Genomic DNA, 12,380 nt, shown 5'->3' with positions numbered 1-12,380 from the left:
GTTTGTATGTAATAGAAATTAAGGAACGCTCGAGGAAATACTGACCCTGCGACTTCTCACAGAAGATAGCCTAAGGAAAGGCACTTATAGCATCTGTAGACTTAGAGAAAGCTTTTGACAATGTTGACTGGAATACTCTAGCATTTGTAGACTTAGAGAAAGCTTTTGACATTGTTGACTGGAATACTCTCTTTGAAATTATAGAGGTAGTAGGGGTAAAATACTGGGAGCGAAAAGATATTTACAATTTGTACAAAAACCAGATGGTAGTTATAAGAGTCGATGGGCACGAGACGGAAAGAACTGGTTGGGAAGGGGGTGAGACAAGGTTGTAGCCTATGTTACTCAATGTGTATATTCAGCAAGCAATATAGGAAGCAAAAGAACAATATAGACAGAGACAGCAGAGGACTTACAAGAGCAGTTGAACGGAATGTATAGTATCTTGTAGTCAGGATAGAAAGAAGAAAAACGAGGATAATGGAATGTAGTCGAAATAAGTCAGGTGCTGCTGAGAAGTATTTGTGAAACATGGACGATAAAGCGTTTAGACAAGAATTGAATAGAAGCTTTTGAAATGTGGCGCTACAGAAGAATGCTGAAATTTATATGGGTACTGCAAGTAACTAATGAGAAGGTAGTGAATACAACTGGGAAGAAGAGAAATTTGCGGTGTAACCTGACACAAAGAAGGGACCGGTTGGTAGGACACATTCTGAGGCATCAAGGGATCACTAACTTAGTACCAGAGGGAAACGTGTCGGATAAAAACGCAGAGGAAGACCAAGAGGTGAATACAGTAAGTAGATTCAGAGGAATGCATGTTGCAGTAGTTATTCTGAGACGAAAATGCTTGGCTAGGATAGAGTAGCATGGAGGGGTGCATCAAACTAGTCTTTGGACTGAAGGCCAAAACAATAACATGATTAATCTTAGTACGACTGCACAGTACCTATAACTGATAGGAAGCTGAGTAAACCTATTTAAATTTCTGATTCCCGTATAATTATGGGAACCAACTAAAAACAGCACATTAACATGTATAACACAGTCGTGAATGTCTTATCATGTGGTACACAGCATATACGCGTGAACTGCACTGATGGGTTTGTATTACGACCCACGTGTGCGCGGTGGCGCTAGCGCAAATTTAGGACCAAACTGATGGTATCTATGACACGAAAGATGGAGGTTGGCTCTGCATTGTGTCTGCTTTACATACTATTACGTGTTATATGGTCACTAGAAACTTCTTTTTAAAACATCCATAGCTAAAAACAGTTAAAACCTTTAAAATACAAGTTAGTACAACCCTGAAAAAACCTAGCTAATAACAGTAATTTTTTGGATGCTGTATTGCACTATTTTATAGAACCAGCAAACGTGTAGGGTATCCATTGCATTGCAGGGCACATCAGTAAATTTGTTTTTGTAACATGTCCAGTAACGGCATTTGAGAGTAAAACTAAATAAAACAGTCTTACTGAAACTAGAACCTCAACAAAGAATAACGGTACCCTGTAGGGATGTATCAGTTACGTGTGTTGTGTTGGCAGAAGAACCAACACCGTGTTACTAGAGGAGGCCCAAATGCACGCGTTTTAGCTCACGCAGGCTGGCGTGAGGAGGGAAGGACTATACTGACGTGAGGTCTGGAACATGACAAGGAATTAGAATTCAGAAAGCGATCGGAATTAGTTTGATGCTTAACTTTAATCCATTAATGATGAAGAACGTCGCTCTTGGCGGTACATGATTCACAATATTATTTGTTCAGAATACAGTCTTGTAGTAATTAGTTGCAGTAACTGAATATGGCACCTTGCTAGGTCGTAGCAAATGACGTAGCTGAAGGTTATGCTAAACTGTCGTCTCTGCAAATGAGAGCGCAAGTTGTCAGTGAACCATCGCTACCAAAGTCGGCTGTAGAAATGGAGCGAGTGTTAGGGAGTCTCTCTAGACTAGACCTGGCGTGTGGCGGCGCTCGATGTGCAATCACTGATAGTGGCGACACGCGGGTCCGACGTATACTAACGGACCGCGGCCGATTTAAAGGCTACCACCTAGGAAGTGTGGTGTCTGACGGTGACACCACTCTTGTACGGGTATGAGCCGTTCGCGGCTCGTGTTCATGCCGTTTATTGCTTGGCTTCTTGTCATTGCGGTTATGGCACCTCGTTTCTTATTCGATTTACTGGTGTCACTAAGTTGCTGGCTTTTCTGTCCGTGAGTGTCAGCAGCAGCGCTTATCGATAGCACGTACTGTGGTACCATCTTTGGAGCGGTCTAGTATTTCCGAGTCGTCGTGTGTCGAGCAAGGAGTTGGGACGGAGCAGTAGTCAGGTTCGGACCGCCCGTACTCGCCCGACCGCTGGCGACACACATACATTGTCCGACGGAAGGACGTGGTCACGAGAGTGAACTACCATGTCAAGGACCGGATTCAGCGAGTTTTAGTTGAATGGACCGTCATATTCGAATAGTGCAACATTCACCTCTGTGTGTGTGTGTGTGTGTGTGTGTGTGTGTGTGTGTGTGTGTGTGTGTGTGTGTGTTTGTGTAAGAGATCTCCTGGCAATAAGTTGTCGGTCGACGATTTATACTGGGGTCTTTCCCGTGTCTGACTGGAGTGGGGAGTGCCGTTGGTTGGTCGTTCGGTCGGCCGTCCCAGTGGACGACGTGCATTTGGTCTTCCGACCGGTTCTGGCTTCTCTGTGTTTGTGCAGACTTGTAATTCGTCCGTGTTGTTTCGCAGTGACTGCCTTTAGTATTGCGAGTTGTTGGTGGAATTGTTTTCCCGGATGTGTGTGTATCTTGAGCAGTCATTTTAATGCTCCCTGCGTACTGGATTTGGTGAGGAGTTTGGCTTCGGACGAAGCAGCGAGGAGGTCCACAGCGCTAGGGCAGGCCGGGACCGCTAGCAACGTGCAGGCACTGTCGGACCGAGGGGCTGTAGCCGACGACCGAACCCAGGACGTTTGAAGTTGAGTGAACCGTGCGCAGTACAAAGACCTTCACTGTTTGAGATCTCGCTGTTGTTTGCGTGTTGCTGCTCCCAGGGTCGGTGAGACCAATCGCAACAAGTTGAGTCTGTCTGGTTGGCGCAAGCTATTAGCTGCCTCCTGCTCCTTGATGTTAGTTTGGATTTAGTATTATTCTTATTAGTCAAGTGCAACCAGCGGTATTTTCTGCCTTGTGGCCGCTAATGCCCCAGTTACCAGCCCTGGAGGTTAGCGGACTTTTCCGGCAGTGTACCCTTCCTCGTCGTGTTGATGCTGTCCGACACGGCGTGTAGTTCGACAGCCTCTTGAATTGCACTGTACATATGTTTCCGGAAGGTCTACCTTGGTTCTAGTGTTTCCATCGGCCTTGGGTGTGTTTCTGAAGACGTGGTGATGTCCATCTCTTCACCCTTGCCAAAAAAATATTCCATCTTGGGACCGGTGATCGGACGCTAGGCGGATTGGTTAGTCGGTCGGTCGGCGCTTAAGCTATCCTTAGTGTGAGTTGCGATCCTGTTACGTCAGTACTACTCTTGGCTGACTGTCTCACCGCTTATTCAGCTGTAGTCAACTTCCTCAGGTCGATCCAGGGAGCACTGTCTGTGGATCACTCCATCTTATTTGGACAAGTTGTCATAATTGTTTAAAATTTACCATAATGTTTTAACATATTATGGCCTTTCCCTCTTGTAAACCCGACCTTCAGCCGTTAATTGTTTGTAACACAGCTTGTGGCCTTCAGCCAACAAATAATTTTAAATCCTGTTTTAGTGAGGCCTTAAGCCTTTACTATAGCTTGTTACAAGTTATTAAGATTATTAGAAAAGATTTTAGTGCTTTAAAGTGTAATTGCCCACCTTATTCGTGATTCAGGCCTTCAGCCCTTGTATATTTTGAAACTGCTTCCGGCCTTCAGTCGATGAATAATTTTGAACCTTCTCAATTAGGCCTTCAGCCGTTGATTCTGTGTAACATTGCTTGTGTCCTTCAGCAGACAATAACTAGCAATTATTCTAATAAGGCTCTCAGCTTCCAGCGTAGTAAAATCTTTTAAAAATGATTGTTGAGAGTTTTTTAAAATAAAGTGTATGTGTTTCCTGTGTAACCAACGGTAACTGATTAAGCCCAGTCCACACCTTTCCTGCTTTCCCTAAGTCCCACGTCTCAGGGTAAGCTAAATATTATTTACGTATATTATCAAAGTGTTCATACTTGTATGTGTGTCACACGATTTTGGGACATTACGGTAAAAGCTATATTTGGATAGCTGGGAGGGGAATTTGATTCCTGGTGCAACCGAATACGAATCCAGTTTCTCAATCACCGCACCACATCACTCCGTAATATGAATGAAGTTTCGTCTGTGATACGTCGATATATTTCAAACTATAACATAAATCAAGTATAAGCACGATCTGCCGAAAATTTTTATTCAAACGACATTTTTAAGTAGTCTTGTTGTACCTGTTCAGTTTAAATAAATGGATTACAGTGTATCTGTAAAACGTTTTTTACCGACTCATCGTCAATGGAAACTAATTCACAGTTGGTGAAGGTTAAGTAGTTCATTTTCAGCTACCAGGAATTGGGTGTCCTAACTGAAACAATACCGAACATCTCTTGAAAGTGATCCATGCGAACAATGTTCGAAAACTGCAGTTTCGGGCGAAAACTTCGAGAAAATGCACGGTATGGTAATGGAAAATAGGTAGGCAACTACGGTTGTATGCACAACTGATCCAATTGGTGTATCAGTAGAGTGAGGACGATACATTTTACTTTATATCCAAAATTGTTAAACATACCTGAATATCTCGTTGGGCATCATTTATATGTTGGTGGTTTTGTTAGCCCCCAGGATGGCAAGGGAATTAATGATAATGATATTTATAAATCCCGAAACAGTTGCACTTGTAATTAATAACAAACTGAAGTATGTGGTGCACCAGCTGCAGGAATGTAAACGTGGTGCACTGCTGTGGTTTCATTTTTCATCTGAAGGTGGATTTCTGGCGGAAATGATTTGCAGAACTAATTCGTAGGTTTTAAGAACTGCTTTCAGGAACACGGAACGGTGGCAAGATGGACTACTGTAGTGTATTTTACTTTCGGACAGCGATATGTCTGCAAGCGGAACCTGCTGACTGTGTGAACGAGGCCACAGCTAACATTCGGCGGCCTTGGGTTCTGTACGCACAGATGGCGGCTGTACTTCGCCACAAATTTGAGGCCATGGCTTCAACTGATACTCATTGCACTCAGAAATAAAGTGCTCAACGATCTCTGAACAATAGCTGAAGAGAGAGAGATCGAAATGGAAATAGTTACGGTGATAAGAAGCAGTACTGTATTCGATTAATAATGCATATAGTATTACTAGTTGTCAATGTATACGAAGTATTCGATTAATAATGCATATTGTATTACTAGTTTTCAATGAATACAAAGACATTGCTACCGGTAGTGGTAATTTGCGTAAAATAAATACACCCTGTGTTTAAATAGTAGATAACAAGCTTAAAAGTAATAAATAAACAGTAGTTGGTTCCTCACATCAGGTCTCTTCCTCCTCTAGCGATCTGCTAAGTGTGGTCTGAAAGTGCCCAAATACCTGACTGGTCCGTTCGGATACTTTATCTCCTCGATCGAATATTTGTGTGCAGCTTTCTTTGGACATATTAACGGACTACTTTTCCCTCCCTAAAAGGAACAAACTCTCGCCAAGAATTTTCCATCCGTAGAAGCATTCCTGTATAATCTAGACTACTTTTTAGTTTCTTTGATACTTGAAAATTCCATGTTCTTTTCCTCAGTTAATTCATTTTTCACTATCGCCGACATGCATGAAAACAGGCCTTGCGTTCGGTCTCTCTAACTTCCCTATCCAGTGAACCTCCAGAAGGCGTCCACACCCTCCTTGTCTATCGAGGCACCCTGGTCTCTCCATGTCTCGGGGCAGCTTTAGTCCCCTTCTACAGGTCAATACACATCCATCAACCAGTTTACAACCGAAACCAATTAAAATTTATGACGCCATTTTCTTTAAGTCACGGTGGTTCGCCTTAAAATCCTATATTATCTTCCTGTGTTCGCACTCATTGTAACTGTTCAACCACGTTCACATGTCTGTCTCAAAGTGGTTGGGGTTCGCATATAACATAATCATTGATGGGTATCTTTCTAAGCTTGGGAATTTCTACATACGAGACACAACTTCTGAGTTATATATACAAAAAAAAAGAAGCCTGAGGAAATTATATCAGAACAGTTACTCTGTTCTGTTCAGCACGGTTCTTATTTTTCGTTTGGTCATCTAATTTAAAAGCTACTAAAATTTGTAAGGCTCAACGATGTATGGTTAGACCCTTTTTGTTTCTTATTGACGCTTGTCGTCTTTTTTGTGTAGTTGACACGCCTTCAGTTGCTGTACATTCGATGCTTTCTTAAATGATGACATTAAAAATCGAACTACAGAACAAACCATCGATCACATCAGTATCAGTTCTGGTTTCATAGTTCACGGATTTTGGTCTGGCGGGATAACCAGCCAGTAACCATTTACCAACACAGCCATGTTAAACGTCGACACGCATTACATGTATGAACATAAACAAAGGTATAATCTATCTGATTGATAATTATGAAAATAAAAACTGTTCGTCTCTATACTAAACTATGGAATTTGTTAGCTTAAAGCACGTACTGACTGCAGTCACTCATCGACTTTCGAGCATCTTCTTTCCCCACTCGTACGGGATACTGTTACAACGCTGTTTCTCGCCATACTTCTACTTTTTCTAACTAATTGGTCTTATCGCTCTACAGTTACCCATATATGATTAGTAGCTTGAAACTTTTGTACTGTATATTTGTGTAAGCTGGCAAAAAATTAATGTATACAATATCTGATATATAGAGACAGGTTATATGAAATATATCCATAATGAATAAATGCGGTCTTCTAAGCAATATCGGCTAATATTGTATGCAAAGGAATTTGCAACGGTTATAGCCGACGAATCATGGCACCGACTATGTATTTGACCCAATTATATCCTCTTTCCTCAGTCACTGGGAGAGTACTCGAAGACTTCTTCAACGATATAACATATGTAGACACTGTGGAAGTGTAACAAGGCACTAGCGCTGCAAACAACTGTCCCGTAGTCAGGCGAAGTTGTCCCACAAACATCAGTAAGGGGACAAAATTCGTATCACCCCATACTGAAGATTGCCTACATCTGGGACAAGCATACATTCAGGGGCAAACCTATTGTCCCCTTTTGATTCACACGCCCATTACATACTGTTCTGAAAAAAAAAAGTTCAAATGTGTGTGAAATCTTATGGGATCTAACTGCTTACGCACTACTTAACCTAAATCATCCTAAGGAGAAACACACACATCCGTGCCCGAGGGAGGACTCGAACCTCCGCCATGATCAGCCGCACGGTCCATGACTGCAGCGTCTCAGATCGCTCGGCTAATACCGCGTGGCTATTGTTCTGTCAAGTGGTTTAAATGCCCCTGGGGATAATCCGTCCTTAACCTATTGTTCAGTTAATTGGTTTTACATGTCACCTCTTCCCTCTTCCCCACCCCATCTTGAAAACTCCGCACCACTTCTGATTTCAAATTATCTAATTAATCAAACTGGCCGGCTGGAGTGGCCGGGCGGTTCTAGGTGCTACAGGCTGGAACCGAGCGACCGCTACGGTCGCAGGTTCGAATCCTGCCTCGGGCATGGATGTGTGTGACGTCATTGGGTTAGTTAGGTTTAATTAGTTCTAAGTTCTAGGCGACTGATGACCTCAGAAATTAAGTCGCATAGTGCTCAGTGCCATTTGAACCATTTAATCAAACTGATTGTAATAAAAATTGGCAGGAAATGGCTCAATTGTGCCACTTTCGATATTCATGAGTTGTGCCAGGTTGTTCAAATAGACTCTCTCCTCACACTGTATCAATTTGATTGACGAATTAATTAAATCGATACCCATCAGATTTCCTTGCCCTCCCTTCTGGAAATATTGACTGACTGGTGAAAATCGATTGCAGTGTATGGAATATTGTTTAAACACTTTACATAATGTGTGGAATATTGTGGAATATTGTTTAAACACTTTACATAATGTGTGGAATATTGTGTATTTAAACAATTTACGGGGTACAAAGTGGTGTATGCAATATAGATTATTTGAGGAATTTGTCAGGAAATCGATTGCAGTGTGTGGAATATTTAATCAATTGCTTCACTTTTTCATTCTGACCGTGTAGGCAAACACGTAATTACACTATCACAGATCACTTAAACATATATCAAAAACTTTCTTGCATCTCACCAGCCACGCAGGCTGCCCGGAGACAGGGTGTGATGGGGGACTTGGAGGTGCCAGTGGGCTCGTCATACGACTGTCAGCTGTCTGATGCCCCACAGCTCCGTGAAGTACTGTGCTACTCCCCTGAACGAAACTACACATCCTGTCGGCGTCTTCCATGATCTCAAGTGGTCGCATACTGTTTCTGCATGCGTCAACCAACTTCTCGGATACCAGCACATGTGAGACTCCTTCCTTCCAAAGAAAATGCCTGACTGGAATCGAGCCAGAAACACTTCTGAAGTCAATAAATAATTAACTGCCGGTCGCATGATCGTGATTAGGGGATATAAGGGAGATGCGATAACTGTTTCACACACACAAACTGACAGTGTCCCAAAACTAGTAGCAGCACGAATCGAAATGCACTTTAGAAGAGATTAGAACTAAGAGAGAGGTAGAGAGAGAGAGAGCTGTAGTTTGCTTTGCAGATGACATAGGAACTAGCAAGGAATATTTAAACAATTACACTTTTTCGTGTCACCGTGGACTCTAAACTGCCCCAACCTTCCTGGCGCACTTCCTTTGCAGTACACTTGCCATTAAATATGAACTGCTTCAGGAGTTATTAAATGTGGTATAAGGCAATGTGCGGAGTATTCCAAACATATGCATACCTTGAAATTGCAAATATTTGCCTCAAAAGACTTGCCACGGGAAGTATTAATAGCATATTTAATATATGCGTCCAAACAATTTGCTTCACACACACACACACACACACACTTTAGAACAACTCAGAATAAAAAGATCGACAGTGCACAATAGTTTGCGTGCATAAACAGTAGTGTTAGGTCAATGACGAGAAATTTCATTAAATAATCCAAACCTATTATTATTTGACCTCGTGAATGGAAGTGCTGGTGCATAAAATGATAACCGGAGTTTGAGATTTCGGCGTGAATTCATATCGTCACAGTTATAGAATTTCCGGCCTCTTCAGGTCTGCTAAGTGTATATTTTCAAAGTACTACACAATTCCTATGTTGACTGGTTTACCAATTACACCAGGACGAAGATCGAGGTAGGAAAGGGTGTACTGCGTAATATCATAGTAACAAGAACAACAACCACAACAACAAACAGCATTGCGATGTATTGAGAAACACGCCTCATTCATCTCTAGATGTCTGAGACAGCTGAAAACACTCGTACATCCCACTTTCTTACCATCCGGACGTCCACAACCAGCCCGCCCGTGTGTCAGCGCAAAAGCGCAGAGCCACGAGAGGCCATTGGCGTAAACGCGGCCCAAGGATGCAGCTCCTAAAGGGCGTGTCAACCAGAGAAACAGGACCATCAACCATAGAGGCCTCCAAGAAAAGCGGGATGGTATGAATTCGAATGCTATCAATACTCTCAGCGCCAACAAAAAAATGGTTCAAATGGCTCTGAGCACTATGGGACTCAACTTCTGAGGTCATTAGTCCCCTAGAACTTAGAACTAGTTAAACCTAACTAACCTAAGGACATCACACACATCCATGCCCGAGGCAGGATTCGAACCCGCGACCGTAGCGGTCACTTGGTTCCAGACTACAGCGCCTAGTACCGCACGGCCACTTCTGCCGGCTCAGCGCCAACACTTGTCAGCATTCAGCACTCAACAGCTCAGTTTTCCAAGGAGTATACTCCCAACATGCGCGTTCGCGAAGGCCACTAACGCACACTGGGTATTAATTCGCTATTACCACGTCCAGAAGGAGCCGTGAGCTACACTATGTGATCAAAAGTATCCGGAAAGCACCTAAAACTTACGTTTTTCATATTCCGTGCATTGTGCTGCCACCTACTGCCAGGTTATCTATATCAACGACCTCAGTAGTCATTAGACATCGTGACAGAGCAGAATGGGGAGTTCCGCGGATCTCACGGACTTCGAACGTGGTCAGGTGATTGGTTTGTCACTTGTGTTATACGTCTGCACGCGAGATTTCCACACTCCTAAACATCCCTAGGTCCACTGTTTCCGATGTGATAGTGAAGTGGAAACGTGAAGGGACACGTACAGCAAAAAAGCCTACAGACCGACCTCGTCTGTCGACTGACAGACACCCCCGACAGTTGAAGGTCGTAATGTGTAATAGGCAGACATTTATCCAGACCATCACACAGGAATTCCAAACTGCATTAGGATCCACTGCAAGTACTATGACAGTTAGGCTGGAGGTGAGAATACTTGGATTTCAAGGTCAAACGGCCACACATCACGCCGGAATATGACAAACGACGACTTAGTGCAAGGAGCGTAAAGATTGGACGATTGAGCAGTGAAAAAAGGTTGTGTGGAGTGACGAATCACGGTACACAATGTGGCGATCCGATAGCAGGGTGTGGGTATGGCGAATGCTCGGTGAACGTCGTCTGCCAGCGTTTGTAGTGCCAACAGTAAAATTCGGAGGCGTAGGTGTGACGGTGTGATCGCGTTTTTCATGGAGGGGGCTTGCACCCGAGGTTGTTTTGCGTAGCACTATCACAGCATCGGCCTACATTGATGTTTTAAGCACCTTCTTGCTTCCCACTGTTGAAGAGAAATTCGGGGATGGTGACTGCATCTTTCAGCACGGTCGAGCACCTGTTCATAGTGCACGGCCTGTGACGGAGTGGTTACACTACAATAACATCCCTATAATGGACATTCCTGCACAGAGTCCTAACGTGAATAGTATAGAACACCTTTGGGATGTTTGGGAAAGCCGAATTCATGCCAGGTCTTTCCGATCGGCATCGATACCTCTCCACAGTGCAGCACTCCGTGAAGAATGGGTTGCCTTTCCCCAAGAAATCTCCCAGCACCTCATTGAACGTATGCCTGCGAGAGTGGAAGCTGTCATCAAAGATAACGGTAGGCCAACACCTTATTGAATTCCAGCATTACCGATGGAGGGCGCCACGATTTTTCAGCCAGGTGTCCGGTTACTTTTGATGACATAGCGTAGTTACTTTTTTTGTAGCCACTAGCTCTCCAAATCGTCTTAAGGCACAGTAGATCCGAAGCTTTCTCCGAACTGGCGTGCAAAGGCTCACAACAATATTTACTTTTTGAGAAAATGATTCGTCCATCGCTACTAATTTTCAGGTCCCGAAGATAAAGACAGGTTGACATAGCTCTGCTCAGCACAGCTGCGCGCTCATCTCCCGATGCACCCAGGCACCAATAGGAGTTGTCCTAGGGAGGGAACCATGCACATATTTACCAGTATAATTACTTTGAAATATTATAATTGCTTATGCAGTCTGACATCGGGCGATGTACTGGAAATGTCTCCTCTTACCGCTTTGGTTCTGAAACGAATCTCACGTTGAAATATCAGTATCTATATAACCTCCTAATGAGTAAAATCTCTCATAGCCTTATGGCTATTATAACATTTTCGACTATCACTTATAGGTGTATAAAGGGAAATGCTGGTGTATCGATACTCACACACCACGTGAGTGTCGTTTTCGCACGAACCAATAGCGAAAAAGCCTCCCGCCATCACATATTTGTCGATCAATAAAGAGTATAATTAAAATTTAAAAAGTCCTAACAACTTCCTTTATTTTATTTTATCCAGCCAACACACAGTGGCGTCTGACATATATTCATACCGCCAAGGCGGGGCTTGCATCAGTGCATTCCGTAGACCTAGCATTCAGATGTTATAAATTTCCCCTGGCTAACAATAATAATCAGAGTTAAATTTCATGGTCATGCTAATGGGTGGAGAAACCACGAAACAGTTCTGTATCGAGTCTAAGCACGAATTAGTTTCTTGTTGCTTAGCACCGTACCTGTTTAACACTTTGGAGCAGGAGGAGGGTCACCGCAAGATGTGTCTGTTGTTGCAACTAACAAAACAGAGTTTGTTACGAAAAAACAAAAGAGCCTGTTACAGCGTCACACGAGGTTTTGCCTGTTTTTTGTGCAAGAAACGACTTTTTAATGATACCTGTTCGGATCATGCACGTGTGTGTGTGAAAGTTGAATTTTCAAAAGGAATGTCATGTTCTGTA

Source organism: Schistocerca gregaria, chromosome X (assembly GCF_023897955.1).
Source record: "Schistocerca gregaria isolate iqSchGreg1 chromosome X, iqSchGreg1.2, whole genome shotgun sequence".
NCBI classification, from domain to species: domain Eukaryota; kingdom Metazoa; phylum Arthropoda; class Insecta; order Orthoptera; family Acrididae; genus Schistocerca; species Schistocerca gregaria.
Note: the sequence above shows the minus strand (reverse complement) of the source record.